This window comes from Oryctolagus cuniculus, chromosome 15 (assembly GCF_051225735.1).
Source record: "Oryctolagus cuniculus isolate XC-2025 breed Fujian yellow rabbit chromosome 15, ASM5122573v1, whole genome shotgun sequence".
NCBI lineage: Eukaryota > Metazoa > Chordata > Mammalia > Lagomorpha > Leporidae > Oryctolagus > Oryctolagus cuniculus.
The window spans coordinates 6,383,188-6,409,302 of NC_142881.1; the positions used below are offsets into that span (position 1 = coordinate 6,383,188).

General features: G+C 55.4%; 1 protein-coding gene across 21 annotated transcripts in view; it reads left to right on the forward strand.

Moving 5' to 3' along the window:
• The window catches only part of CTBP2 (C-terminal binding protein 2), a 124,497-nt gene that overhangs the window by 33,714 nt on the left and 64,668 nt on the right, over positions 1 to 26,115 (forward strand). For 18 of the 21 annotated variants that reach the window (XM_051833531.3, XM_089313850.1, XM_051833533.3 and 15 more), the window contains exon 2: positions 9,124 to 9,225. The exons of 2 other annotated variants lie outside the window; for them this stretch is intronic. The gene's annotated coding sequence lies outside the window, so the exon portion shown is untranslated. Of the gene's footprint in view, positions 1 to 9,123; positions 9,226 to 12,882; positions 13,013 to 26,115 lie in introns of those variants that run through there. One more of the 21 variants, XM_089313847.1, reaches the window with a different exon arrangement.

The window sequence follows — 26,115 nt, forward strand, 5'->3', positions numbered from 1 at the left end:
CCTGCAGGAGCAGGGTCATGGCTGTAGCGCTGCTCTGGGCTGGTGGTGGCCCTTCCAACCTTCGATCTTCTGGGGCGCTCCAGCTCCAGAACCTTCCCTGGGCGGGCTGGGTGTTGTTGGAGGCCAGCCCGCCCAGCCGACAGCCCTGTGTGTCAGCCAGGGACGGTCCTGGCCTGTCCCGGCCTGTTGCCTTTAGCCACGCTGGGCCAGGGAGTCCTGCAGTTGCTGCCCGAGTGGCCCACTCACCCAGCACAGCTGCCCCGGGGCCGGCTTTCTCTTCCCCTCCCTGCGGCTGCACCGCCCGGGAAGGCAGCCTCTGTTGGGCGTAGCCCTCGGGAGCCTGGGTGGCTGGCAGCAGCTGGGAGCGAGTGAGCTGGCCGGTCGTGCCAGTCGTGCCTGTTCCCAGGGAAGACCTGATGTAGCCCGAGCTGTTGCCAGCTCCAGCAGGAGGAGGTTGGGCTCAGGAGTGCTGCCCTGTGGCTGCCTGGGCGCCGGGCCCCGGGAGCAGGACACACCGACCCCAGTGCCTCCTGCTCAGCCCCATCCATCCCTAGTTAATTGATCAGCACGAGCCAAGCTACACACGCTGACCCCCAGGTAGGCTAAACCTTGTTAATTTACTGGTATTTTGAAGCTCCGTGTACCGTGTAGAGGCCCTGGAGATGCCCTCTGGCTTGCCCAGACCTTTCTCCCAGTTGTGACACTGAGCAAAGCTGAAGGAACCGGAACAGGCCCGGAAATTGACCCTGCTCCCATCATGGCCCTCAAAGTTCTGGAGTTGGAGCAGCTGTGCCCCTTCCCAGCCTGGAGCCAAGCGAACACCAGTCTGCCTTGCAGAGGCCTGGTCTTGTCATGTAAGAATGTTACCTACATGGAATCAGAAACCTTGCAGCGGGTTCAGGTTGTCGTGTGCGTCCCAGGTGTGCTGTCAACCTGGTCTCAGCCTGAGATGCTGGGTGAGAGGGGGGCTGTGTTCAAGACCCTTGCTTCTCAGGGTGGGGGGACTGGGCGTCTCCCTGGCCCCCATGTAGCTCGTCTTGTTTCTTGGCAGACATCCGTGGGGTAATACACGGGGTGGCTTTGTGCACGGCCGTGAGGCTGGTTTGGAAACCTGCAGAAGAGCCCCCTGCCTTGTGGGTACCGTCCACCTGTGCTGCATGGTTTTGCACGGTGCCTGTTGCCTCACTCAGGGCGGCTTGAGTTTCAGGGTGGGTTTGTTTATGAGCAGCCATGCTCTGAGAGGAGTCCACGGGGCCGGGCCTGGGGCACTGAGCAAGCGAGGGCTGTGTGTGCGTGGCGCTTCAACAGCAGCTCCGTGGCGGTGGCATGCTTGAGTGAGGACTGCGAGATGGCGAGTCCCGAGAATCTGGTTTCACAGTGCACATTTGAGCTGCCGTCCTCACAGAAAGCACGCGTGCCCTGCACTTTGCACACACGGGAGGGGGCTCACAGTCATCACGGAGGGAGGACCGTGTCTGTGAATCACTGCCGATCTCAGAGCCACTGAAGTGCACCGAGCAGGGACCTGCGTGGCTGGGTTGGCTGCAGACTCCCAGCGTGAGTTACCTGGGGTGTGCACGTCCACCTGTCCAAGAGGGGTTCTGCCGTTCCCGCCCCCAAACCAGCGCTGCTGCTGCTTGCAGGCTGTGCCCTGCAACCTTTGGGGCCCTAGAAGCTGACGGAACGGACAGTCCTTGGGTGCCTGGGGTGGGATCACAGGGTCGGCTGGGCCACAGGCTGGCCTGGTTCCTCTGGGTAAGAGGCCACGTATCAGGGATGGGCCTAGCTGGGTGGTCTGGTGTCAGGTCAGATCTGAAGGGGCTGCTCAGGGCTCGGACCCCACAGTGGGGCCCGTCTCTGACGGTGGGTTGGGGTGGGGAGTGGAAGGGACCGAGTCCCTTTGTTGCTGGTGGCCTGGGCCGCCATGGTCCGCATGGCCCTGTGACTCATGGCCACAGATCAAGTGTGGATTTGCTGCCTCGAGGGTCCGGGGGCTTCCTTCTCGCCCATGTTCGCAGTGTTTCTCTGTGTGCTGTTGGGCGGCTCACCAGGCCTGTCGCGGGTACAGGAGAGGGGCTGATGCCAGGCAGTTTGTTTCTGTCTTGTGGGTATGGTGGCCGCTGCACTGCATGGGGTGAAGCCCTCATTTTTAAACTTGAGGCCTCCTGATTCAGTTTGAAATACACTGGAACCCCAGTCCCTTCTGGCGGTTTTCCAGGCCTCTGGATTCCTCGTTGCTGTTCACAGGAGTGTGGAAAGTTGATGCTGGGTGGCTGCTGTGCTGGGCACTTCCCGTGGGTCTCCCACCTCGTCCCTGGCAGCGCAGCACCCCGGCAGGTGGTGAGGGTGCTGTCCCTGGGGTCCTCTGACCCTCGGGAAGTGGCTGTCGTGGGGTCGTGGCCCGGGCTCCTTCGTCCACCTGAGGGTGCTATCTTCTGGGGGACGTGGCCAGAACACGGGGGCATCTCAAGTCTGCCCCTCCAGACCCAGGAGCCCACAGCGTCCTCCAGGTTTTAGGGAAGCAGGCTCTTTGCAGAAGATGGAAAAATACAAGAAAATGGGAAGGAAATGAAAGGATTCTTGTGTCTTTATAACATATAGGAACAACTTGGCACAAATATGTGCACAGCAAAAATGAACAGAATTCACTGAGAAATGTTTTGAAATATGGGAGGGTTTTTCAGAAAGTTCTTGGAAAATGTATTATGAGAAAACTGCATGGATTTCAAAAATGTTTTGCACTAAAATGAATTTCCCTTGATTTCATCTCCACAAACGTTTTGAAGTATCCCTGGGTAAGAGCTGAATGTATTTAGTATTTCATCTTCCCCTGTATCATTAAATACTCGGTAATACTTTCTAGATGTGTAGCCTGTTGACGTAGCGGTGGCACGGGAGGTGATGTGGCTGGACCATGCCTGATGCCGGGTAGCTCTACCATTGTCCCACTGTTTTCTTTAGAACCACGCCAATCTTGACCGTGCCCCTAGGGATGTGATGGTGGGGATGGAATCTGAGTTTTGGGGAAGGGCCCTCCACTGGTCCCCCTGCAGAGCGAGGGGCGTCCGCCTCACCCCTGCCTGCCTCCCGCAGCACAGCAGAGCGGCTCCTGCCCATGCAGCAGTGAGTCTCAGGCCGAAGCTGTGGGCTCGGGGCTGTGTCTCACCGTGGTGCTGCTCTGTGCTCCAAACACCCAGAGACCCCTCTGCTGACCGGCGGGCTCGAAGCTCGTGGGCTCGGGGCTGTGTCTCGCCGTGGTGCTGATCTGTGCTCCAAACACCCAGAGACCCCTCTGCTGACCGGCGGGCTCGTGCCCTTGTCGGCAGACTCGGTGTCCACTGGGAGCCCGCCGGAAAGGGCCTTGGAAAGCGTTCCTTTGCCTGGAGCCCCAGGCAGCAGTCACTGTTTGCTGGACACCGGCCGCGTTCTGGGCACACCAGCCCCTCTCCCAGTCCCGTGGGCGTTCGGCAGGTGAGGCTTGCTCACAGGCCAGAGGTGAGCCCTCTTTGGGTGTCTCGGAGGCAGATGTGGGTTTTACCCTGGTCTCTGAGCCCAGCCAGCATTAGGGGTTGGGGCTCCCTGGCGAGGACCCCTGTGTGCATCCTGTCTTTTCTAAGTTACGGAGTTAGCTGCAGGGCTGGCTTGAAAACAGGCCTGTGGTCCACCACTTACGCAGAGGCACATGGGTGACCAACTGGGCCCCTGGGGGCCTCAGGTCAGGTTGCTCCCACTGGCTGCCTCCCCCTCCACGGCCAGCTGGGCAGTTTGGGGGTGGGAACGCAGCTTGAATTCACGCGATAACGTGGGTGTGTGGGTTGCGGCTCTCGGTCCTCTGTTTCCCTTCATAAACTTGGTCAGCAGCACCCATCTCTCAGGTCACTTCCCGTGTTTGCTGCATGGGCCCCGCCAAGTCCCCCCATCTGGTGTTCTCACGCCCACACCGCCGGTGTCTCCCTCCTGGGGCCTCTGGGGAAGGGGCCCTTGGGGGGCGAAGGCGCCATGGGCACAGCGCCCCCTCCTCGCGGCGCTCAGCTCTGGAGTGTGTCAAAGTCAAAAGCTGAAAGGCAGGAGTGGGGGAATGGACACATTTAATTGGCTGCATCTGAGACAACACTGGGAAAATATCCTATTTTATTTTCCTTTGAAAAGTGGCAGAGGTCCAAGGCTTCCCTTACAGTTTTCCGCTGGCTGTCCTCATATTGGAAGACAAGAGTTCTAAAATCTTGGCTGTTGGGCCTTCCCACATTCTTAAAGCTTAAAACCAGCTGAATGTATTTAATATTACAAAACGTCCATAAACACTCGCTCAACAAAGACCATGTATGTACAGGCTCTGCCCGGAGGGCATTTTTCTTCTTGAAGTTGGAGCTCTGGGCACAGGGGGATTGTAATGAAGGTGTCGACTTGACCTTAAGTGTCGCGATGCTGACGCCGCTGCAGAGGCATGGGAAGAATTAGCGCTCAGGGTGGTTCCCCCCACACCCCGAATAAAGGATAACTGTTTTAAACCAATTAATCATGTTTGTTTATTCCTAGGCAACAAAGAATGGGGTTGAATCCCAGGAAGGGATAATCTAATGCGCTAAAGTGACTGTTCTTGTCCAGTCCTGTCCCGTGTGTGGCCGACACTGCTCCCCAGCCACGCTGTCATTTTCTACTTTCTGTGTGACCGTCCAGCCAGAATGCCACATGCTCCATGGCTCATGGGGGAGGCCTTTTTTGGGGGAGGGTGCCACGCTGTCCCAGGCCATGTGTGGTTTTGCTGTCAGGGGCAGCTTGGGGTTCAGGTGGGGGGTGCATCGTAGGTGTGACTGCCTGAGAGGAGGACCCTGCCCGTGCTTGCTTATATGACCTGCTGCACCCAGGAGCTCCCCGGACACGCCCTGTCTTCTTGCTGTTGAGCCGGCTGGCGGCAGCCCCACGTGTCTGTTGGGTTGCACGTCCCCACTACGACCTGAGTGAGGCCAGGATTCAGAGCGCCGCCTTGTCCAGAGACACTCACGGGTTCACTTTCCCCGGGACAGAAACAGCGTTCGGAATACTTCATGCAGAGTGGGTGCAGGCGGGTGAGCACCTTGTGCTTACAGCAGGTGCAGTGGCCGTGCAGGGCCCCTGGCTGCACCGTGGAGCTCCCTCTCTCCACAGCTTGGATGGTGAGGGGCTGCCTCTTGGGTGCCATGTGCAGCACAGAATCGGCGGCGTGAAGGCAGGTCCTGTCCCGCAGGGAGCCCCTTCAGCACCACCCCAGAGCTCCTCCCCGGCACTTGGCAGGTTTTCCAAGCTCGGTATTGGTCGAGTGGATTTATTCGCTGTATTCCTAGAACGTAACTTTGAGAAACATCTACCTTAGTTAAAAACTAAAACTCGAGGTGTGGGGCCCTCCCAGGGGAGGTGACCCCAGACTGGCTCGCTCTCCCCAGAGGCTTCGAAAGCCTCTGCGGGGCCTGTTGAACACCCAGGAGGGTGGTGCAGGCCAGGAACGGCGCCCGGTGCCGGCCAGCAGCAGCGAGTCCCCGCGGCGCGGTCGCTGCCTGCCACTCACGCCGGCCACCTGGGCTCCTCTGGTGACTTTAATCAGCTCAGGCATTTCTGCATCTTGTTGTGCACTCTGGAGGTTCTTAGAGAAATCCTGCCAAGGAAATTTCCCCCGGCGAATCCTCGGGGCTGCTCCACGCCACACTGTCAGCAAGTACCTGCTGAAACAAGGATTTTTGGATTTTTAGCTCTTCTGTAGCGCCAGCCTTCTTAGGTACTTCTCGCGACCTTCAGAGGACAATGGGCACTTGCTTCAAAGATCCTGACAGTCTTCCAAGCCTTCTCATCTACTTAATCCACCAAAGAAGCCGGCAGTGTTCGCCTGGCAGCCGCAGGCTCTCCCGAATTCCCGGCTTGGAGTTAGTTCCGAGCAGTGTCACCTGCGAAGCCTTCCGCTAGGCAGCGTGTCTGTTCCCTGTTTAATTTTACTATGAAGTATCGCAAATTATGAGCGATCGGTGGATGCTAGCGTGTGGCTGTATTTGCCCTCAGATACACGAGAGGTTGGGCAGGTGCCGAGTGCTGCTCCGGCGTCCCTGTGCCGTGGTGCAGTGCCTGGGCTCGGAGCCCTGCCTCCACTTCGGATTCTGACTTCCTGCTAGTGCGCACCCTGGAGGCAGCAGATGTGCCTCAAGTAGTGAGACCCTGCCACCCACACGGGAGACCTGGGTTGAACACCCAGCCCTGGCTGTTGCAGGCGTCTGGGAAAAGAGCCAGCAGGTGGAGGACATCTCTCTCTGCCTCTACCTTTTTTTTTTTTTTTAATTTATTTTTGATAGGCAGAGTGGACAGTGAGAGAGAGAGACAGAGAGAAAGGTCTTCCTTTTTGCTGTTGGTTTACCCTCCAATGGCCACCGCGGCCGGTGCGCTGCGACCGGCACACCGCGCTGATCCGAAGGCAGGAGCCAGGTGCTTCTCCTGGTCTCCCATGGGGTGCAGGGCCCAAGGACTTGGGCCATCCTCCACTGCACTCCCTGGCCACAGCAGAGAGCTGGCCTGGAAGAGGGGCAACCAGGACAGAATCCGGCGCCCCGACTGGGACTAGAACCCGGTGTGCTGGCGCCGCAAGGCGGAGGATTAGCCTAGTGAGCCGCAGTGCTGGCCACTGCCTCTACCTTTTAAGAAAATGTCAAAAAAATTAAGAAACCAAGAAGTCGCATCACAGGCGCTCCTGAGTTTTACCGTCCCGATTTCCTTTTCTCTGTCCTCCTTTCTTTCCAAAAGGGACTACAGTCCTGAAATTCTAACCTTTATTTTGTTCTTTATAAAGATGTATTTTATTGATCTGACGCAGTTACAGTGGCCGGAGCTGCAGTGTAGTGGGTAAAGCTGCCTCCTGCAGTGCCAGCATCGCACACGGATGCTGGTTCGAGTCCCGGCTGCTGTGGCCTGGGAAAGCCGTAGAAGATGCCCAAGTGCCTGCCCCTGCACCTGCATAAGAGACTTGGCAGAAGCTCCTGGCTTCGGGTCGGGGCAGCTCTGGCTGTTGTGGCCACTTGGGGAGTGAATCCATCTCTGTCTGTCTGTCTGTCTCTCTCTCCAACTCTGCCTTTCAAATAATAAGTAAATAAGTCTTTAAAAGAAAAAAAAGTGGAGCAGCCAGGACTTGAACTGGCGCCCGTATGGGATACCCACACTGCAGCCTGAGGCTTTAATCCACTGTGGCACAGTGCTGGCCCCTAACCTTCCTTTTTTCCAAGTCTTCTGTTTACGTATCTATATCCACAAATAGCAGTGTGTGTGCTGTGCAAAACATCGGAAACAGGCAAAAAGGAAGCCCTTGGCATAGTAGAACAAATGACACAAGGCAGGGAGTGTAAACCCGTTGTGCTGTTACTTAAATATTTGGTTCCTTTTTACATTCCAGAGGTGAGTGAGACCTGATCAGGAGGGGCAGGTGTTGTGCAGCCGTGGGTCAAACTGCCGCTCCGATGCCTTCACTCTGGTCCAGGGTACCAGGGAGGCAGCAGGTGATGACCCAGTACTTGGGTTCCTGCCACCGGTGTGGAGTCCTGGATTGAGTTCCTGGCTCCTGACTTTGGCCCGGCACAGCCCTGACTATAGCCCTTGACTGGGGAGTGAACCAGCAGGTGGAACATCTTAATCTCTGTCTCACCCTCTTTCACTGTTCAGATATGACTGGTTAAACATGTAACCGAGGACTTTAGCATTTAGAGACTTGGACGGTTACAGAAAATACAGGAGGTGGTTTCTAAAGGAAACACTCTGCTTCCCCACCCAAGCAGGTTCTTGGCTACAGTAGAGAACACGGTGTTGTGAGAGGCTTGGGATCACAGGCAGCCCGCCCCAGGCACCCCCTCCTTGGCGGCACAGAGGACTTGGGCTGCAGCGTGGTGTGGAGGTGCTGTTGGGAGTGGCTGTGTCCCCAGGACAGTTCGGCTGTGGGCCTGGTTCCGGTCAGGAAGTAGGGCTGGTTGTCGAGGACACAGGTGTCCTGTGTCACTAAGTCACGAGAACACGGGGTTGTGGATCTCTTCTGGACGGGGAATGGAGGGCCTAGGGTGGCCAGCGTTACTTCGTGTGTCACGGGACTGGATCCTGAGAGATGAGAGGTGCTTTGCGTTAAGAAAACGAGGCTGGGATGGGTGCGTAGCGGAGTGTAGGCTGGATCCGGTCATCTCACACCTTTTTGTGTATTAATCGGCCATTTGCGTCCTGGTTGTCAGCTGGGGTTGGACGTGGCTCGGTTGGCTGTGACAGTTCATCCCTGCCTGGCTTACGGCTCCGAGCACATGGACGCTTCAGTTGCATAGCAACCCCAGTGTGGAGAGCCCATCTTTTCTTCACGGCAAGGCTGCCGGAGAAACGACAGCTGGACGTGCTTGCGGCCCCGGCGATGGCTTTTCCATTGGCCGTGGGGGTGGTTCTGCTGCCCACCCCTCTCACAGCCCCGCGGTGTAGGAAGTGGTTGAGATGGTGCGGACGGTACCATCTATTTCCTCTTTATTCCATGTAGAGTAAAATAAATGGGAGTGCTGTTTAATGCATCACCTCATTTCATATTGCATTTGCCAAGAAAGTGCAATTTTATTGAACATTAGGATTGAATTCTTAACTGAGTAATCAATTTGAGTAGTAAGTTAAAATGCCTTCTATTAATGGACAGCGGCCACCGTTAATCAGAGTTACAGTAGATGAACAGTTGTCAGCGTTTATGCTAATGGCACTTATAAACCATAGGGTTATGAATTGCACTTTTTAATTCCATATTTCTCAACAGTTTAATATTTTTTGCGTGAGGGTATTGATTGTTCGGTCCCTTTGCCTGCTGCTCGGAGATGTCGGGACGCCAAGTGACACTTCCACGGTGATGACAATACCACCTTCTGGTGTTGCACACTTGGCTGTGTGTCAGAATAGATGGAAACAGCTCATTTGTTCTGGTGCTCTACTGTTTAATTTGAGCTGGTGTGTGACTAAAGCAAGACGAATAGTATTTTTAATGAAACCGTTTAATAACCGCTGGTAGCTCGGAGTCGAAAGCTTTGGAAAAAATGCAGTTAAAGGATGGCGAGATGTAAACAGAATCAGCTTCAACCTCACTGACTCGATTCATTCTGCTTGCAGGCTCTCGTCACCTTAAATGGTTTTGAACCAATGAAGCTGTGTTCCCTTAGAGAGACGGACAGCCCATCGTGTGAACTGTAGTTTGTGGGCAGATCTATATTGGTGAGTTATTGTGAAATATCTCCAGGTAAAAGTTCCGTTTTCTCAAATCCCCCTCGGAACGTGTTTTCAATTAGTTGATGGCTGTGGATGGCCGACAGCCTCTGGGTGTTTCGCTGGGATGTCTTCACGGCAGGATCGTATTGATTGCCTTTCAATTAATGCATCTGGTATTTTCATTTATCAAAAGCAAAATACATGTAATTAACTCTGAAGCAATATAGTTCAGTGTAAAGTGGTTTTTGCTGCTTCTGCTGCTATAGAGATAAGTCAACGGAAATTATACTACAAGGAAACTCAAATCGGAATGGAAATAGTATTACGACTCTGACATATTAATTAAAAAGAGTAAAAATGAGTGAGAGAAATGGTCTCCTGCCACCCCAAGTCACTCGTAACATGGTAGATGGACGTCTTTGGGGAAGCAAGCCGCCTGCTGAATGATGGCTGCTAGTTAATCAGTGTAGTTTAGGCTCAACAGCGATTTTTCTCTAGAGGAGCGGATGGGGAGCGTGGGTGTCGGCCAAGGTTGAGAAAGTTGACTGGTGATCACTCCCCCCCCCCCCCCCCAGCCAGGTTTGGGAGTTCACCTTTCAACATGCCTTTAGCCATTTTTCATAAAATGTGGATTTTACTCAGAATCACGAAGTGGCAGCTTTTCTGGTGGGATTGATTTTTATTTATAAGCATATTGCTTTTTACAAAAGCTAACAGTATCATTCAAAAGTAAGAAAAGACATGTGCGTAAACATCAAGCCTACTCTGAGTCAGACCCTGTGGGGCGGGGCTAAGCCCTGCTCCGAGGAAGGTGAGGGTCATCGCCCTGGGCCTGGTGTCTGGAGTTGCTGAAGACAAGGAGCCTTGGAGTTCAGCACTGCTCCATGGGCACCGATGCTGATTGCCCTAGGGGGCCGAGCCTTGGCTCAGGCTGATCCCAGCCGGCACAGTGGCCTGTGGACCGGGAGAGAGTCTTGGGTACCTTCCTCCTTTTCCCCTGGAGCAGGGCCACCTGCCCCACACCCAGGCCCCCCAGACAGCACCCCTGCTGGGTGACCCTGGGCTGGAAGCCTGGGTGGGCTCCAGGAACCCCTCCAGCAGGTTGAACTTGATGGACACATTGAGACCTTCCTGAGGGCTGCATCAGGGCTTGCGGGGCAGGTCACAGGTCACAGAGCCCGCATCTGGTTACTTACGGGGGTCAGGGGGTCCCTCAGGAACCCTGGGGCAAGTAAGGATCTGGGCTGCGGAGAACGGGAGACTAGGGGGGGTTGTTGGCCCTTGGGGAAGGGCACTCGCAGCCTTGCTCATCCGTTCTGCCTTTCCAGGCCGACCTCTTTCTTTCCTGGCCTTGCCCATTGTCTTAGAGACACCTGTGTGCTAGAACCTGCCCAGGATGCCCAGGCAGTGTAGCCATGTTCCTGCCCCGGCAGCGGGGCGAGCACTTTTTGTCCTGATGATGCTCCTGTGGACCCCACTTCTGCGCCTGACGCCTGAGCTCTGCCATCCAGACGGGCGCCTGCGCCTCACCTGTCTCCCGGAGCAGCTTGGCTGTGGCCCTGCGGCCTGGCTGCGCCCCAGCACGCAGGTTGACTCCCTCGGACCCTGCTGGCAGGGTTCTCAAGCTGCCCAGAAAGCTGTCTTTGTGGATCTCTTGTGCTCCGAGCTGCAGGTGACGGAGAGTGCCAGGTGGGGGCCGAAACAAGGCCTGGATGTTGATTTCTCCCCAGGAGCTCAGGGATTTTAGAAACCTGTAATGACCTCATAATGGCAACCTTTGGGTCACTGGAACCATGTCTGCCTGGCTGTTGTCACCTTAGTGGTCCTGAGTGTGTCCTAACTTCATAGTGTTCCCTTCTTGTCGTACCAGAGTTGATAGTTTGGTTTGTGGCCTTGGCTTTTAAGAACTTCACAGCTTCTGCATTCTGTTCCCCACGAGGCATGTTTTGTCGTGAGTGATGGCAGGCCACCTTTGGCTCTGCTGCGTCTCCACCCGCCTTGACTCTTGGCTGTGCGTTTTGTCGCGGTGGGAAGCCGGGGCACCTGCCTGGCCAGCGTCGGTTTTGGTGGTCGCAGTTCCTCTTGGCCCATTTTGTTCTTAAGCAGCAGCAGCAGCAGCAGCGCCCGGGTACCTTGGAATTTCACAGAAGTGCCAGGGAACAAGCACTTCTGGTTAAACGTCTCGGGGTGAACGGAAGTGCCGGTCAGAACCCCCAGCTTTGACTCCGTGACACGGTGGTGGGAGAACAGCTAAGGCTGTGGCTTCCCAGAGCCGGGATGGGGGATCCGCTGCCCACGCACACTGCCTCATTCTGACAGATTGCGCTTGACAAGGCCCCTGGAGGTGGCAGGGTGCTGGGGACTCTGCACTTACTGGTGGACGAGGCCTTGCTGCCCTCTGCCGAGGGAGCCGGGCTGGCGTGGTGTGCAGGCAGGGAGTGTGGCCTTGGAGGTCACTGACTGACCACTGGGCTACTGGCCCGTTCCCGGCAGGGCCGATGCAGAGGGAAAGCATCGTGCTGCCTGTAGACTGAAACCTTGGGGTCTCGTGTTGATTGTGGAGCAGGGGACGGGTCTGGCCGTGGTCACGCTGGCCCCGGCACGCTGGCCTGTGTCCTGGGCCTTGGCATCAGGAGTGCTCAGCCACACAGGGCATCATCCCCTGGCTTTTGCTCTGACCTGTGACCCTGCTCCTGTTTTCCCACCAGTGGCAGTGACAACGCAGGGGTGAGGTGCAGGGCCAGGAGGCTGGGACTGGGCAAGGACACCTGAGGTGCTGGAGCCGCCTCGCGGTGGGGCCAGGGTCAGGGCACAGCCTGAGCGGGAGCTTCTTGTTTGTTTATTTTTATTTATCTATTTGAAAGGCAGTTAGAGGAGAGGCAGAGAGAGAGAGAGAGAGAGAGGTCTTCTATCCACTGGTTCACTCCCCAATTGGCCGCAATGGCTGGAGCTGCTCCGATCTGAAGCCAGGAGCTTCTTCCGGGTCTCCCAAGTGAGTGCAGGGGCCCAAGGACTTGGGCCATCTTCCACTGCTTTCCCAGGCCATAGCAGAGAGCTGGATCGGAAGAGGAGCAGCCGGGACTGGAACTGGCGTCCATGCCGGCGCTTCAAGCCAGGGCGTTAACCGGCTGCGCCACAGCGCCGGCCCCATGAGCTCTTGCTTCTTGTTTGCATTCTAGTCCCAAGCCTTTGGGATGCTGGCTGTGCTTTGGAATCCAAGCATGTGGGAGCCGCACTCCCAGGTGACGTGGAAGTGTTGTTGGTCCAGCCTTCGTCCTTAAGAAGCTCAGAATCCGGGTCAGGCTCTGGCCCAGCCCTTCTTGTTGTGAGTGGTCGGGAGTCACACGGGGTCCAGGCCCGACTCCTCCCTGGGTGTCTGGGTGTTAGGGCAGGTCTCCTCCTCCCTCCTGCCCCAGCTGCTCTTCCTAATCAAAGTGGCTTGGCTGAGTAGGGAGGAACTGGAGCAGCAGGAGGTCTAGGTTTTCCCTCTGCCTCCTGGGTCTGCTGGCCGGGGTGGGACTGCTGAACTCTCTGCCTCCTGGAGGGTAGGGCACACCGCCTGCCCGGGGCCTGGGAGTTGAGCTCCCACTGAGCACCGGGCAGGGCGTGACCTGGCTGGGTAGTGAAGAGCTCAGTGCTCCTGGGATCTGCTCGGCAGCACGCGGCGGACTGAGGTTCAGGCTCTGTTGCTGTGACCCCAGACGGGTGGCCGCCCGTCCAGAAGCACCGCGGCGGTGTGACTCGCTTGTGACTTCCTGGGATTGCCGCTGTTCGCAGAAGATCATCTTCTCAGGTGTGTAATGGCGCCAGACCCTGCCCCCGCCGTGTGAGACGGCAGCGCTGGGGTCCTTGGGTCCTTGCCCCTGTGGGTGTGGCTGCAGGCAGTGCTGCTGCATAGAGAGGGTCCCTCTGCCGGGGAACCTGAGCAAGCCCCCTGCAGAGGCCTGGCAGCAGGGGTCCCTGCCCAGCTGTGGCCCCTCTGAGCTCAGGAATGGCTGTCCCATTGGGACCGACCCGAGGCAAATGACAGTGACCACTCAGTGCCTTTGTCCGCAGGCTTGAGTGTATGGGGAGGGAGGGAGGGAAGAAGCCAACAGAGGCCACACCACAGGGAACCATGCTTTCTGTTGACCACCCCGTCTCTGGTCTTGGTGACGGATCTGTGAGTGTGCAGGGTGGGGGCAGAGAAATGGGTTTTTCTGTGGAAGTGCTGGGGATCGAGGGTCACTGTGTGTGACTAATAGAAGAGGAAAAGGTTATTTCTTTCTGTAGATTTTTTCTTTGGTGTTATCTAGTTCCTCTGCTGGTTTTATTGCCACGCTTAGAAAGTGTTAGGCTGAAAACTTTCTTTTGAAGTCATGGTCTTGGTTTCAGGCGGTTCTAGTTGTTTGTGGGAGAACATGCACACTGCCTCCCGGAGCTGGTAGGGGGCGCGGTTTGTCAGGGTTCACTTTTGAGGGCCATCAGTGCTGTCAACAGGTGGCCACACCCTCAGCTACCAGTGCCGCGGGAGTGATGTTCAGGGGCTGGCGTTGTGCACGGTGGGTTACGGTGATGCCTGCTATGCCAACATTTTGTACGAGCATCAGTTAGAGTCCTGGCTGCCCCACGCCAGCTCCCTGCCAATGCACCTGGGAAGGTGGTGGAAGATGGCTCCAGTGCGGGCCCCTGCCACCCATGTGGGAGACCCAGATGGTGTTGAAGCTCCTGGCTTCAGCCACTGAGGCCATTTGGGGATGGAAGATCTTTCTCCTCTCGCTCTCTCTCTCTCTAACTCTGCCTTTCATATAAATAAAATGCGTCTTAAAGTTATGTTTAAAATTTCATTTTATTTGAGAGAGAGAGCTCCCAATCTTGTTCTTGCCCCGAATGCCTGTAACAGCCCCCAATTGGGGCTGTAGCCGGAACTCAATCCCAGTCTCCCACGTAGGGCGGGGACTCAGTTACTCCCCTGCTGCCCCCCTTGATGTGTTTGATCTGGAAGCTGGAACCTGACTTGGAGGCAGGACTGGAACCCGGGCGCTCCGGTATAGGTCGCAGCTGGAAACTCAGCTGCTGAGGCCAGCGCCCGCCCCTAAAGACATGCTGGCTGGAGGCACTGTGCTGCCTGCAGCAGTGGCCCACCTGGTGTTGAAAGATCCTGGGTGCTCGCCTTTTTTTCGTGACCAGTCCTCTCCCGACGATTGTTTTTAAAGCAGAAACTCAGATGTGTTTTCTAAAGTTGACCCTTGGGGATGCCGTGGAGAACTTGTCGTCCTGGGCGGAAGGAAGGTGTGTCCCAGCCTGGGGTTTTCATCTGGGGTAGAGAGGGGTGCTGCGGCCTGTGGCTTCTTTCCTCACTGGCTCCCACCTTGTCTAACACCAACAGATCAGGTTTGCTTTATTGATCGATCGATTCATTTACTTTCATTACTTCATTTACTTTTGGCAAACTCTGGCAACTTCCACCTGGCCTCCTGCTCTTAACTATAAGACTTCTTAACTATAAGACTTCTTTGTTAACTGGATGCTCTTGGAATTCATTCTTCCCGTGTGGCGATTATGCTTCCCTAGACTTGCACCAGTTAAGGATAAATAGCAGGTTTTAGAGGAGATGGCTGTGAACGTCGTCGTGTTTGTGTGTGTGCTTCCTTGAGTGGACGCCTGTTTGAGTTGGTAAAACAGAACGTTTTTATCTACTTATCCCAAGACGCATTCCGAACAGTGGCATTGATACATATTTCATAGCGTGATTTCTTTAGGCTCACTGCGCAAACAAATCAGTTTCTCGGCAGTGTACTGTTTGAAAGAAACAGCAACAACCTGTTAATTATATATGGCAGAAGATAGAACGTTCGGGAAAAATGTGTGTACGTGCAAGGGTAAAGACACACGGCCCTTGGATGCACAGTTCAGAGCATCTGCCTGTAGAACGCACTCGGTTTCTGGAGCTGTGTGCTTGCAGGAGGTGACCGCAAAGGCTCCCACGCCGTCCCTGAGGTGGGCCTCTCTTCACCAGAGCCATCTCTCAGTGTAGATTGTGGAAAGCCGGAAAGGGCGGCTCAGGGATCCGGTTCCTTGCCTTGTAATGCGACACCTTTTCCCTGCGGGCTATACCTTGCCCCCTCAAAGGAACGCTTTGTTTTCCTGGGAGGGTGTGACCTGCTACTCGGGCCAGGCAGATCACTTTCCTGTGGGAGGGAACGCTGGGGGCAAGGCCACAGAGAGGGTGGCAGAGTCCCTGGGCCTCGGGCAGGGTTGCCCCTGCCCGCTGGGGAACTTGGCCAGGAGCTGGGCAGTGCCAGGTTACTGGAAAGCCTCTCTGTTCAGATGTCCAGCCTGCATGCTGACTGAACATGGACTTCCAGGAAGTCTGGAAGATTAAAAAATGCTGGGTGGGAAGTACAGGGGCGGGGTAGGGTCCATGGCCTGGGAGACCTTGGCTCTAGCTGCTATTGGCCATTTATCTCTTCTGTGTCTCTGTCACCACCATCCCCACAGCCGCTGTGTTCCCTGAGTACAAGGGGTGGCCCCTGTCCCGTGTGACCCCATGTCCACTGTTAGCTCAGTACCCCCAGTGGTAGCTTTGGGATCCGCAAGGAGGGAAGGCCTATACTCCAGGGAATGGAGAGTCCTACCCGCACTTCTGGGGAAGAAAAGTCCTTGTCAAGGTCCCCGCCAGTGCCTAAAGGTCAACCAATGAGGGTCAGACCCGCCTCAACCTTTAACCCCCATGGCCCTGAATCTATAAAAGGAGCTCTCCCAATCTCTGGCTCCCTGCTCTGTTGGGACCGGGGAACCTCGCCTGGGAGCGGAATCCCAATAAAAGCTTGTGAATTAATCAGTTCCTCTGCACTGGACACCTTGCACCCAGACCAGAGCCCTCCCACCCCTCCCACCCCTCCATCCAGTGGAAGTCGGCAAGTGTCAGTGGCAAGGCTGCAGGGGCTGAGCTGTGCCTGCAGACCCTGGGGCTGAGCTGTGTGCAATGCGCCCGTGTCTCCTTGCTTTGCTGCGCATGTGCCCTGCACGTTAACGGTGACCCAAGCTGCAGTGGGGCCCTTTGACTGGGCTGTGCTGTGTTCTCATTGGCCGGGGCTTAACTCCGTCACTGGGGCGCTGTCCTTGGGCCCGCCTCCTGGATGAGGGCTGTGCCTCAGCTGCGCTGTTCAGAAAGTGCTGGGAGGCTGAGGTCGGCCTGATGCCCAGCCATGTCCCCGACCCCTGAGCACCAAAGCCCGGCTTGCCGGTGGATGCAGCCCCTTGAAGGGCCCGTGTGGCTGCTGCACGCGGGTGCTCCCTGCGTGCGTGACTGCAAGTCCCAGCCCCACAGGAAGAACCTGGGCACTGATGAGAGTGCAGTACTCCAGGCTTTTCCAAAATTCCCTTGAAATTCACTTTGACTCCCTAATGACCCCTGAACCGCGGCACTGGGCGGGGCTGCGGCTTCCTCCAGGATTTGTGCGCTGAACCGCCAGGGCAGCACCAGGAAGCCTTCTGTGTGTGCTGTGATCCCAGCAATGGAGGCAGCCCAGCTCTTTGGGGTGGAGCTGGGTCCCCTCACTCCGCAGCCCAGGGCTCTGACACTTCTTCCATGGTGGCCCTTGGCCTTCTCTGAGGGCACTGACCTTGGGCAACCTCAGCCCCTCTGAGTTTAGTGCTTGGATGTCACCATCACCTCCAGGCTCACTGATAGCAGGACATGGTTTAGCCTAGGGGGTGGGCGGCAGGGAGTGCAGTCACCTACCCTGTGCTCTGTGCTGTGTTGCTGTTGCCGCGCCTCCTTGCTGGTTAGCCTGGCAATGGTGTTTGTGCTTATTAACCAAGCCGGGAAGAGTTCAGGGTGCCCTGAAGCCTTTAGTTGTTACCTTTCTGTGCCAGCAGTGGCCGGGTGCTGGCGCCTTGGTATTGCGCCTGAGGCTCCTACCCTTGTGCCCAGGTATGTCCGGCTGGCTCAACACCTGTTTAATAACACGGATCCTTCCCTGGGAACCTGTCCCCCACTCTCCTGTCAATCACTTTTGAGGTCCCTGCAATCTGCCTGAACATTGAAGTGTGACCCAGGGCCTGAGACCGGCCCAGCCTTCTTGTCCCCTCGTCCATGGCGAGGATGAGCTCACCGGGCCTGACCCTCCAGCCATGCTGGGAGAAGCCGGGAGCATGGCCACTTACATGAAAGGCTGTTAGATTCAGGTCACTGCGTTTGGACTCTTGCATTCTATGGCAAAGTCTAAAAATGCAGATTTGTAGCAACCAATGTTAATGAATTCAGACTGTTTGAATTTCACACTGAATAATGGCTGGAATTATCAGAGCCCAAGGCTTGTGAGATCCTGGATCGCGGAACCTTTTTTCAAGATTAAATTGGTGGAATGAGGCAATATCACTTTTATTAACAGTCCTGGCCGTAGAAGAAACACACCTATCAGAGTGGGAAAATTTGGTAAGAATTGTGGTAATAACCAGCCATTTTGGAACAGGTAATCAGTAAATTTCAAATGTAGCACCTCAGCATCTGCATTTAAAATGCAGCATTGCCCCCATAGCTACTGAGTGCACTTACCTTTGTCCCCCAGGGCTTCCTCTTCTCTGCGTTAAACATATTCTATTTAAATGCAGATTTGTGATTTGCAGTCTAGGAAAAGAATTCTGGAAGAATGGGAAGAAGGCCTGGTCTGCATCCATTGACTTAATTTTATATCCTGTGTTTTCTCCCGTTCTTCCTCCCCATCCTCACCTCCCCTGAGACTTGCTCAGGGTTTCAGGGGATAATAATGCCGCCCCACCTTTGTCTGCCTAGGAACTGGCCTTTGGCAGCCGGTCCACCCCCACCATAGCCAAGCTGAAGGAACACAAGCCCCCAGGCCCCTTCTTGTGGCAAGACCCTGGGAACCTTCTCACATCATGGACACATGTCCTTAATAGTCACGTGTATGAAAATACTTCTAAAAGTTCATAGAAAATGCATACTATGAGAAAGCAGGGAGTGGATTTAAAAAAAAAAGTTTGCCACGAAAATAAACATTTAATTCAAGTTTTCCATGAACTTTTTAGTTACCCTCATATTTGTACTACCTGTTTACTTTCTTAAAAGATTCTGTTCTTTATTTGAGAGGCAGAGTGACAGAGACAGAGAGAGAGACAGAGAGAGAGCGAGTGAGTTTCCATCAGCTGGCTCATTCCCCAAATGACAGCAGCAGCCAAGGCTGAGCCAGGAGCCAGGAACTCCATCTGGGTCTCCCAAATGGTTGGCAGGAACCCAAGTACTGCTGCCCCTGACACAACCCACCCCCCCAGCACCCCACATACCACCCCCCACACACGCGGCACGTTAGCAAGGAGCCAGACCACAGCAGAGGTGGGACTCGATCCTAGCCATCCCAGCAGCATTTAACTCGCCCCATATTTGTGCTGTGTAGACTCCTCTCTCCTCTCTCTCTCTCTCCTCTCCCTCTCTCTCCTCTCCCTCTCTCTCCTCTCCCTCTCTCTCCTCTCCCTCTCCCTCCCTCTCCTCTCCCTCTCCTCTCCCTCTCCCCTTCTCTCCCTCTCCCCTTCTCTCCCTCTCTCTCCTCTCCCTCTCTCTCCTCTCCCTCTCCCCTTTTCTCCCTCTCCCCTTCTCTCCCTCTCCCCTTCTCTCCCTCTCCCTTTCTCTCCCTCTCCCTTTCTCTCCCTCTCCCTTTCTCTCCCTCTCCCTTTCTCTCCCTCTCCCCTTTTCTCCCTCTCCCCTTCTCTCCCTCTCCCCTTTTCTCCCTCTCCCTCTCCCTTTCTCATTTGAAAGAGAAAAAAGGGACAGCTCTCATCCACTGGTTCATTCCCCAAATGCTGCGGGGGCTGGGCTGGGAACTGGGACTCCAGTCCATGTCTCTCATGTGGGTGGCGGGGACCCACAGACTGGAGCTATCGCCTGTGAAGTCTGGAACTGCAGAGATGCAGGTGCAGGCTAACTAACTGCCAGGCCAAACGCCAGCCCCTAACTAAGGCTGAAGTTCATAGCCGGTATCCTTCTGTAGGGGTCTGTTCACCCCCGGATTCTGTGCGCCCCTTACTTTTCCACACACGTTCCTAGCACTCAACCTAGAACAGCCATACTGCTGGGTACAAATGTTAGGAACACGTCAGGACTTCCTTCTCAGAGCAGAAGTGGCTTGTTTGATGTTAAGCTCCTGTTACCAAAGAAATGTGCTGATAGCTTTTGACATTCTCCTCTTGGAATTAATTAGGTGACTAATCATTATAAATACCATTTTCTTCTGCTGTTGTCCGCATTTAGTACAGCGTCTTCTGCTATATATACTTGTCGGTTCAGACTGAGCATTGTGTTTTGGCTTTTATGATCTGTCAGGGGAAAATGGAAGTAAATTCTTTATAATATGCTAATTGATCTATTTGGGAATTTTTAGAAGTAGACAACATCTGTGCATGCCAGTAGCGCGGTTAATAGCTTCCGTTCTTCAGCAGGGGGAGGTTTTCAGAGTCCGTGCGGATCTCGTTGAGGCTTCTGCGTCTTCCTGAGGGCTGGGTAGTATGGAACTTGGGGGCCAGTTTCTGGTGCCCTGGAATCGGGCTGGAGAGCTGACACTGGGCAGGGTGTGCTGGGATTGTGTTGGTTCCGGGAAGAGCCCAGGACAGCTGGTTTAGGTCTTGTCTTGGGCCCTCACGCTCCTACCCCCTACCTATTGAGGCTGGAGTGAGGGGTTAGAGAAAGTGACCATGGGTCTGGGCTGACCTTGGATCCTGTCTGGCACTTGCCCATTCTCCCTGAGCTAGGTGGTGGCAGGGCCCCCAGAGGGAGGCTGAGTCCTTCCGTGAGCTCAGAGGGAAAGTGGAGTGCTGGGGCCTGGGGCTTGTGTCCCAGCCCTTCCCCGGCCAGGGAAGCAAGAGTGGAGCAGGGTCAGCTGTTATTTGGAGGCCCTGAGTGGTCCAGCCCCTTGCCCTGGAAAGAGGCCGGACCCTGCACTGCTACATTCTGTGCCTGTGGCCCTGCCAGGCTGGGGTCTTCATCCTTATTTTTTCCTAGTAGGTTGAGGGCACTGGAGGTGCCTGGTAGGAGCAGAGGTGGGGTTTGAAGCTGGGCCTGAGTTTGGGCCACACACCCATCATGTTCCACTTTTTGCCAAAGCCGGGGCACAGTTGGGCGTCCACCTTGGGGGATGAGTGCCCCCACCGGGTATTGGTGTGATGGCTTCTCTCCACTCTGTTGTAGACTCCACCTTTGCTTGCGCACAGCCTGGCAATGCAGACTGTCAGGCACACGTGTTGGATGCATCGTGTGGAGTTTGGAGCTCTGCTTTCCAGGGCAGGGTGGCAGGGGTTGTTGGCCCCGGACAGGAGGCGTCTCTTGAACTTAGCTGTAGCCAGGGCCCAGGCCGGGCAGCTCAGACCCCTGAGCACCCTCCGTCCAGGCACCAGGAGAGTCAGGTCACAGGCGTGGGGGCAGGGGCAAGCCTGGCCGCTCACTCCCCACGTCCACAGAAGTGTCCAGCAAGTGACATGGCAAGGGCCCCTGTGTGGTAGTCGCCGGACGCTGTCTCCGTTCTCTGCTCTCAGTGACCGTGGTGTGCCTGTCCTCAGGGCAGCGTGGGGAGGAACGGCCTGCACGGCCTGCAGAGCTCTGCCCAGGGCTGCAGCTCAAGATCAGGTTAAAATTTTCTAAAATAAGTAAATAAATTTTTTTGAAAAAAGATGTGTTATTGATGAAAGGCAGTTACGGAGAGGTAGGGAGGAAAAGGGAGATACCTCCCATCCACTGGTTCACCCTGCAGAGGGGTCTGAGCCAGGCCCAAACCAGGAGCCTGGAACTCCATCTGGGTCACCTATATGGGTGCAGGGGTACAAGCACTTGGGCATCTTCCTCTGCCTTTCCAGGCGCACTAGTAGAGAGCTGGATCAGAAGTGGAGCAGCCAGGACTTGAGCCGGCGCTCATGTGGGGTGCCAGTCGTAGGAGGCAGCTTAACCCACTCGCCACAACACCAGACCCTAAGAATTTTTTAAAGACCTGCGTAATGGGCCGGTGCTGCAGCTCAATAGGCTAATCCTCCGCCTGCCGCGCCTGCACACCGGGTTCTAGTCCCAGTCGGGGCGCCAGATTCTGTCCCAGTTGCTCCTCTTCCAGTCCAGCTCTCTGCTGTGGCCAGGGAGTGCAGTGGAGGATGGCCCAAGTGCTTGGGCCCTGTACCCACATGGGAGACCAGGAGAAGCACCCGGCTCCTGGCTTTGGATCAGTGCGGTGCACCGGCTGCAGCGGCCACTGAGGGATGAACCAACAGAAAAGGAAGACCTTTCTCTCTGTCTCTCTCTCTCTCACTGTCCACTCTGCCTGTCCACAAAACAAAACAAAACAAAACATGCGTAACGAACGCTTCATGAGCAGCGAATGCTTACTGCCCTGCTGGTGTTGGCCTCTTGGCACCTACTGTTTGCAGTAAACCTTCGGCAAAGAGGGCAACAACAGAGGCCTTGGAGTTAGCCTTGCCTCTGGCCTCGGGCACACTCAGACACACAGGCTCACGTGTCTGTTCACGTGTGCCCACACTCGTGCACACAGAGATGTACTTTTAATACAGACCCACATGTGTGCAGGCTCATACACCCAGACGTTTGCACGCAAGCACTTACTGAAAGACGTGCATGCCTGCATGAACATGCACACAGATGCCTGCACGCACAGTCAGGAGTGGCACAGGCTGCACCTGTGCAGGGTACCCAGGGCATGCCTGCAGCTGGACAGAGGGAGGGCTTTCTTGTGCCCTGTACTCCCTGCCTCTAAGAAGTACCGCCTGGGCCCGGCGCTGTGGTGCGGTAGGTTCAGTCTCCGCCTGTTCAAGTAGTCAGCGTCTTCACTGTGCATCGGGAGGTGACGGTGCTGTGCCCGGGCTGGTGACTAGAAGCAGTTGGAGGCGAGTCCGTGGTACAGTCGGTGTTAAGAGTGGAACGAGCACACCTGGGTTGCACGTTGCCTTGACGGTGCTGGCAGTGGGAGACGCTCCCATCGAGGGTGGGTCAGATTATTTTATGATGCCACCATGAATGCTGGGAGCACACACATAATCTAGAGTCAGCAGGTTCACACACTACTATCTCATTAAATTTTCAGGCCAAAGCTGCAAGAATTAATTGGCGGCCTGTAATAGTTTAGAATGTGAGCCGGCTTGTGGTAATATAAATTATAGGAAGAGAAGACGTTTTTATACACTGAGAGAGGGAGAACTGGTTTACTTTAATGAGAAGAGATAGAAATGTAGAGCTATTTTTTCATTACAGATGCAGTCTAAAGTGTTTGGACTTGGCTGATGAATAGAGCTAATTCGCTGCTACAGTCCCCATAATTCATGTTGCACACTTTAATGACTTCTAGATAAAAACAGGATTGAAATGTTAATTTCTCTGAAGAAATTGGGGCACTCTTGTAGCTCAGTCTTTGCCCCCTCTATGAAACCACTAGTTAACTTCACTAAACTAGTCTCTTGGAGATATTTCACGCTATATAGACTTTTGTATTTCTTAAGCTAAGTTGGCCTTCTTGCTGTGTGTTTTTTTTTTTTTTTAAATAACCTTCATATACATGATTGTCTGGTGTAGACGAGAGAATTCATCAGGCAGAGCCGACCCTGTAGACAGTTCCCAGCACTTAGCTCTGGAATCAGCCACGAGTGGGATCTGTGTTCTGGTGGTGACTTTCCTCCGTTGCCTCTGCTTGGTGGTCAGCCAAGGGCCTGCATGGAGGAAGTGTTGGTCGGTAGTCGATTCTGGGCTTTGGCCTCCAGTCGGTCACACGGGAAGCACCATAAAACGCGGGTGTGAGTCTTCATTCCGTTTCCCATATTTTGGGGCCTTTCCTCCCGGGGATGAGACGCAGCACCGACGTTGGTGCCTTTGCTTTCTCTGTCCTGCTCGCAGAAGAGGGACGCGTTGAGACCAATCGCAGCAACGCAATTTAAGTAACAGTGGAAGTGCAGGATTAAGGCTCACTCACATTCTTATTTATTCCCAGAGTTTCTGTTCTGATCCACGTGCACTGCTTTGCTGTGGGAGTTTGTCTTGTGTGGTTTGTTTCGGACAAGGGGGACACAAACCATAAGATGAGGGGGGAGAAAGATCCGCAACTCCCTGGGCACGCTGTTCTGGTCCTCCTTTGGGCGCGCTGTCCAGAGATGAAGCCCTGGCCAGACGTCCTAGTGGACTGAGGACTCCCGAATCCTGGGTAGGTTCATCTTGGCCTAAACAGGAGGTCGCCACAGAGCTGTTGTGAACTGAGAGATAAGTCTGCACAGCTCAGCGCCTGCCTCCACCGTGGTAACCAGACCCTGTTGCTGTCCACACCTGCGCTTTGAGGCTTGGACGCTTGGGGCTACCTCGCGTGCACGGGGCTGCCCAACTCCTGCAGGGGTGGTGTCCTTCAAGGGCTTGATGGTGGCCGTGCCGCTGTGCTAGCCTGGTACCCACGACACTCACGAGGGTGTGTGGGGTGGGGTTCCGGCCGACTCTGCACTGGGATGAGGGCCTCCTACCTGCCTCGCCAGGTGGGCTCCTGTCTGTCCCTTCTGCATCACCTGGAACCCTGGCAGGGCCGCCTGTTGCCACATCAGCGGGTCTTGACGTCTCGGGCCTGGCTCTGGCTCCTGAACCCCAGGTTCAGGACGCTGCACCCGGCCCTGCCACACGTCAGACGCCGCATTCCTCTCGCCGGTGTTGAGCGCTGGCTCTTGGCTTTGTTGGACGCGCTGTTCAGCCACCTTTTTGATTCGGGTGGACGAGAAGCTGACTCGCCTCCGACCAGCCGGGTCTGTTCTCAGCACTAACAGTTCTTCGGATGCTCCGCGTCCTGCTGCCAGTGGGCCAGGTTTCTCTCGCCTGGTGTGTTTCCCGTCAGGGCTGTCCTGTGCCTTGCAGGGTGCGTGACAGCATCCCCTGGCACCACCCCGTCGACGCCTGGTGCCCCCACCCCAGAGTGTCTCCAGGCAGTGCCTAGCGTCCCTTGGCGTGCGCTGTCCCCGCCGAGGACTCCGGCTTTGGGGTCCTGTTCACTCCCTGCCTGCTGTCGCGTGGTGCTGGAGCCAGCTGGAGCCCCATCTGCACACTGGAGTTCACTTCGTGACGCCGGCTGCGGCCCTCTCCGGGAGGGTCCGTGCCCGTCGGGGGGATGGCCTCGCCGGGGTGGCTTCTCCGCGCTGCTTGCTGCCTTCCCCTCCGTCGTCTGCAGGGGCAGGGCCCGTGCCCGGGAAGCCGCTTGGGCAGACGGAGGGGGCCCTGCGTTGACGCTGGCTCACGCCTGGCGCCTTTCCTCTCACGCGAGTGTTCATGACAGCGTATTTGACAGACAGATTGATTTGTCACCTTGTCATGGTGACATGTTGGGATGGCTTATTGGCTCATGTGCCATTGACACTTGGCTGTATGAAAACAGGACAAAGCATCCGTGAGCCTTATCAGGCATAACTTACCGCCTGCTTTTCCCGTTTCTTTAACTTTTAATTGAAACCATTTAGTTGCCACCCCTGCTGCTAGGAATCTGGGGACAATTAGGGAAGTCCCATCTGTCCTTTGAACCACATTCTATTGCTGTTTTCCCTCGCTATCGTGAATTTTCATAGCAGTGTCTGCCTTGTCTACTCTCTTGCTCCCCACTGGATGACTTCATATCACTTGAATGAGTTATGGCAACTCTTTAATTCAATTATTTTCTGCCGTGCAGGCTGAAGATGATTTAGTTTTCCAACACAAAGCCGAGACTCCCAACAGGTGGAGCTGCAGAGCGTTGCTGCTCTGTGGGTGCTTCCTGCTCCGCGCCCCACCCAGCTTCCCGCTCAGCCCCGCATAGATTGGAAATGGCAGATGCATGGGCTCAGCGGGGTTTTCCCCGAGGCGAGGAATTATCTGTCCAGTGATATTAGGTCAGCGAGTTCCCACCCAGCTGTGCCTGAAAGCAGGGGCGGGGGCAGGGCAGCCTGGGTGCCGGTCAGGAAGGCCGTGGCCATGGCCAGATCCGCATGTGGCAGGCGACTGGCCCCCTGCTTTGGGATTTGGAGTCAGACAGCGTGCCGTGGGCGGGAGGGGCATCCCGTAATCACATTGTACCTGGAGATCTGCCCAGCCTGCGACGGCTGCGGAAGGAGAATTCTATAGGGAAGCCCAGCCTGTTTGCCTTGTGGGCCCCAGGCTTGCTGTAGGCATCTCCATGCTGGGGTCACAGTCAACAGGGAATTTCCAAAATGTTGTGTTTTTTGTTTGTTAATTCGGCGTTAGAGGTGGCAGGAGCTTGCTGAGAAAGCCCACAGGATGAGACACTGGATGGGGAGGTGGGGCTGAGGCACTAAGTGCCTCACACGGTGCCCGCCACCCAGCCACGTAGCCACCTCCGTGTACTCCACGGGCCGATGACATGCTGCTTTAGAGCCAACCCCAGGAGGACGAGACTGCCCTAGCCCTGTGCCCACGTGTTTGCTTGTCTGTCCATCCTGGTCTGTGCCCACCGCTCAGGGCAAGCAGGTAGGTGAGTCAGGGGCTGTCATAGATTGTCACCTCAAAGTCCTCAGTCTGCGTCTTCAGACAAACACGGAAACGGATCCCCTTTCCCATGCCCTTTGACCTAGGAATTCCCCACCCCCAGCCGGTGCCCAGAAAGCTTTAGTACTCCAGTATTTTCTTCAAAAAAAAAAAAAAAAAAAGCATCCAGTAGTAGGGGAATAACTAATTTTTCAAATGATGCTTTCACAGTTTGAAATAACACAAGTAGAATGTTTGTCTTAAAGGGATACTGTTCAACATTGCATGTTCTTTTGTGAATAGAACCGTAAAAGCAGCCTTGGGGGAAATTTGGTTCTGTAGTGAGCGGAATTTGGACAGGTTTTTTCCCACCCCTGCAGCCCCCCCCCCCAAGGTTCTGTAACAAATTTTTAATATTATTTATTTGAAAGGCA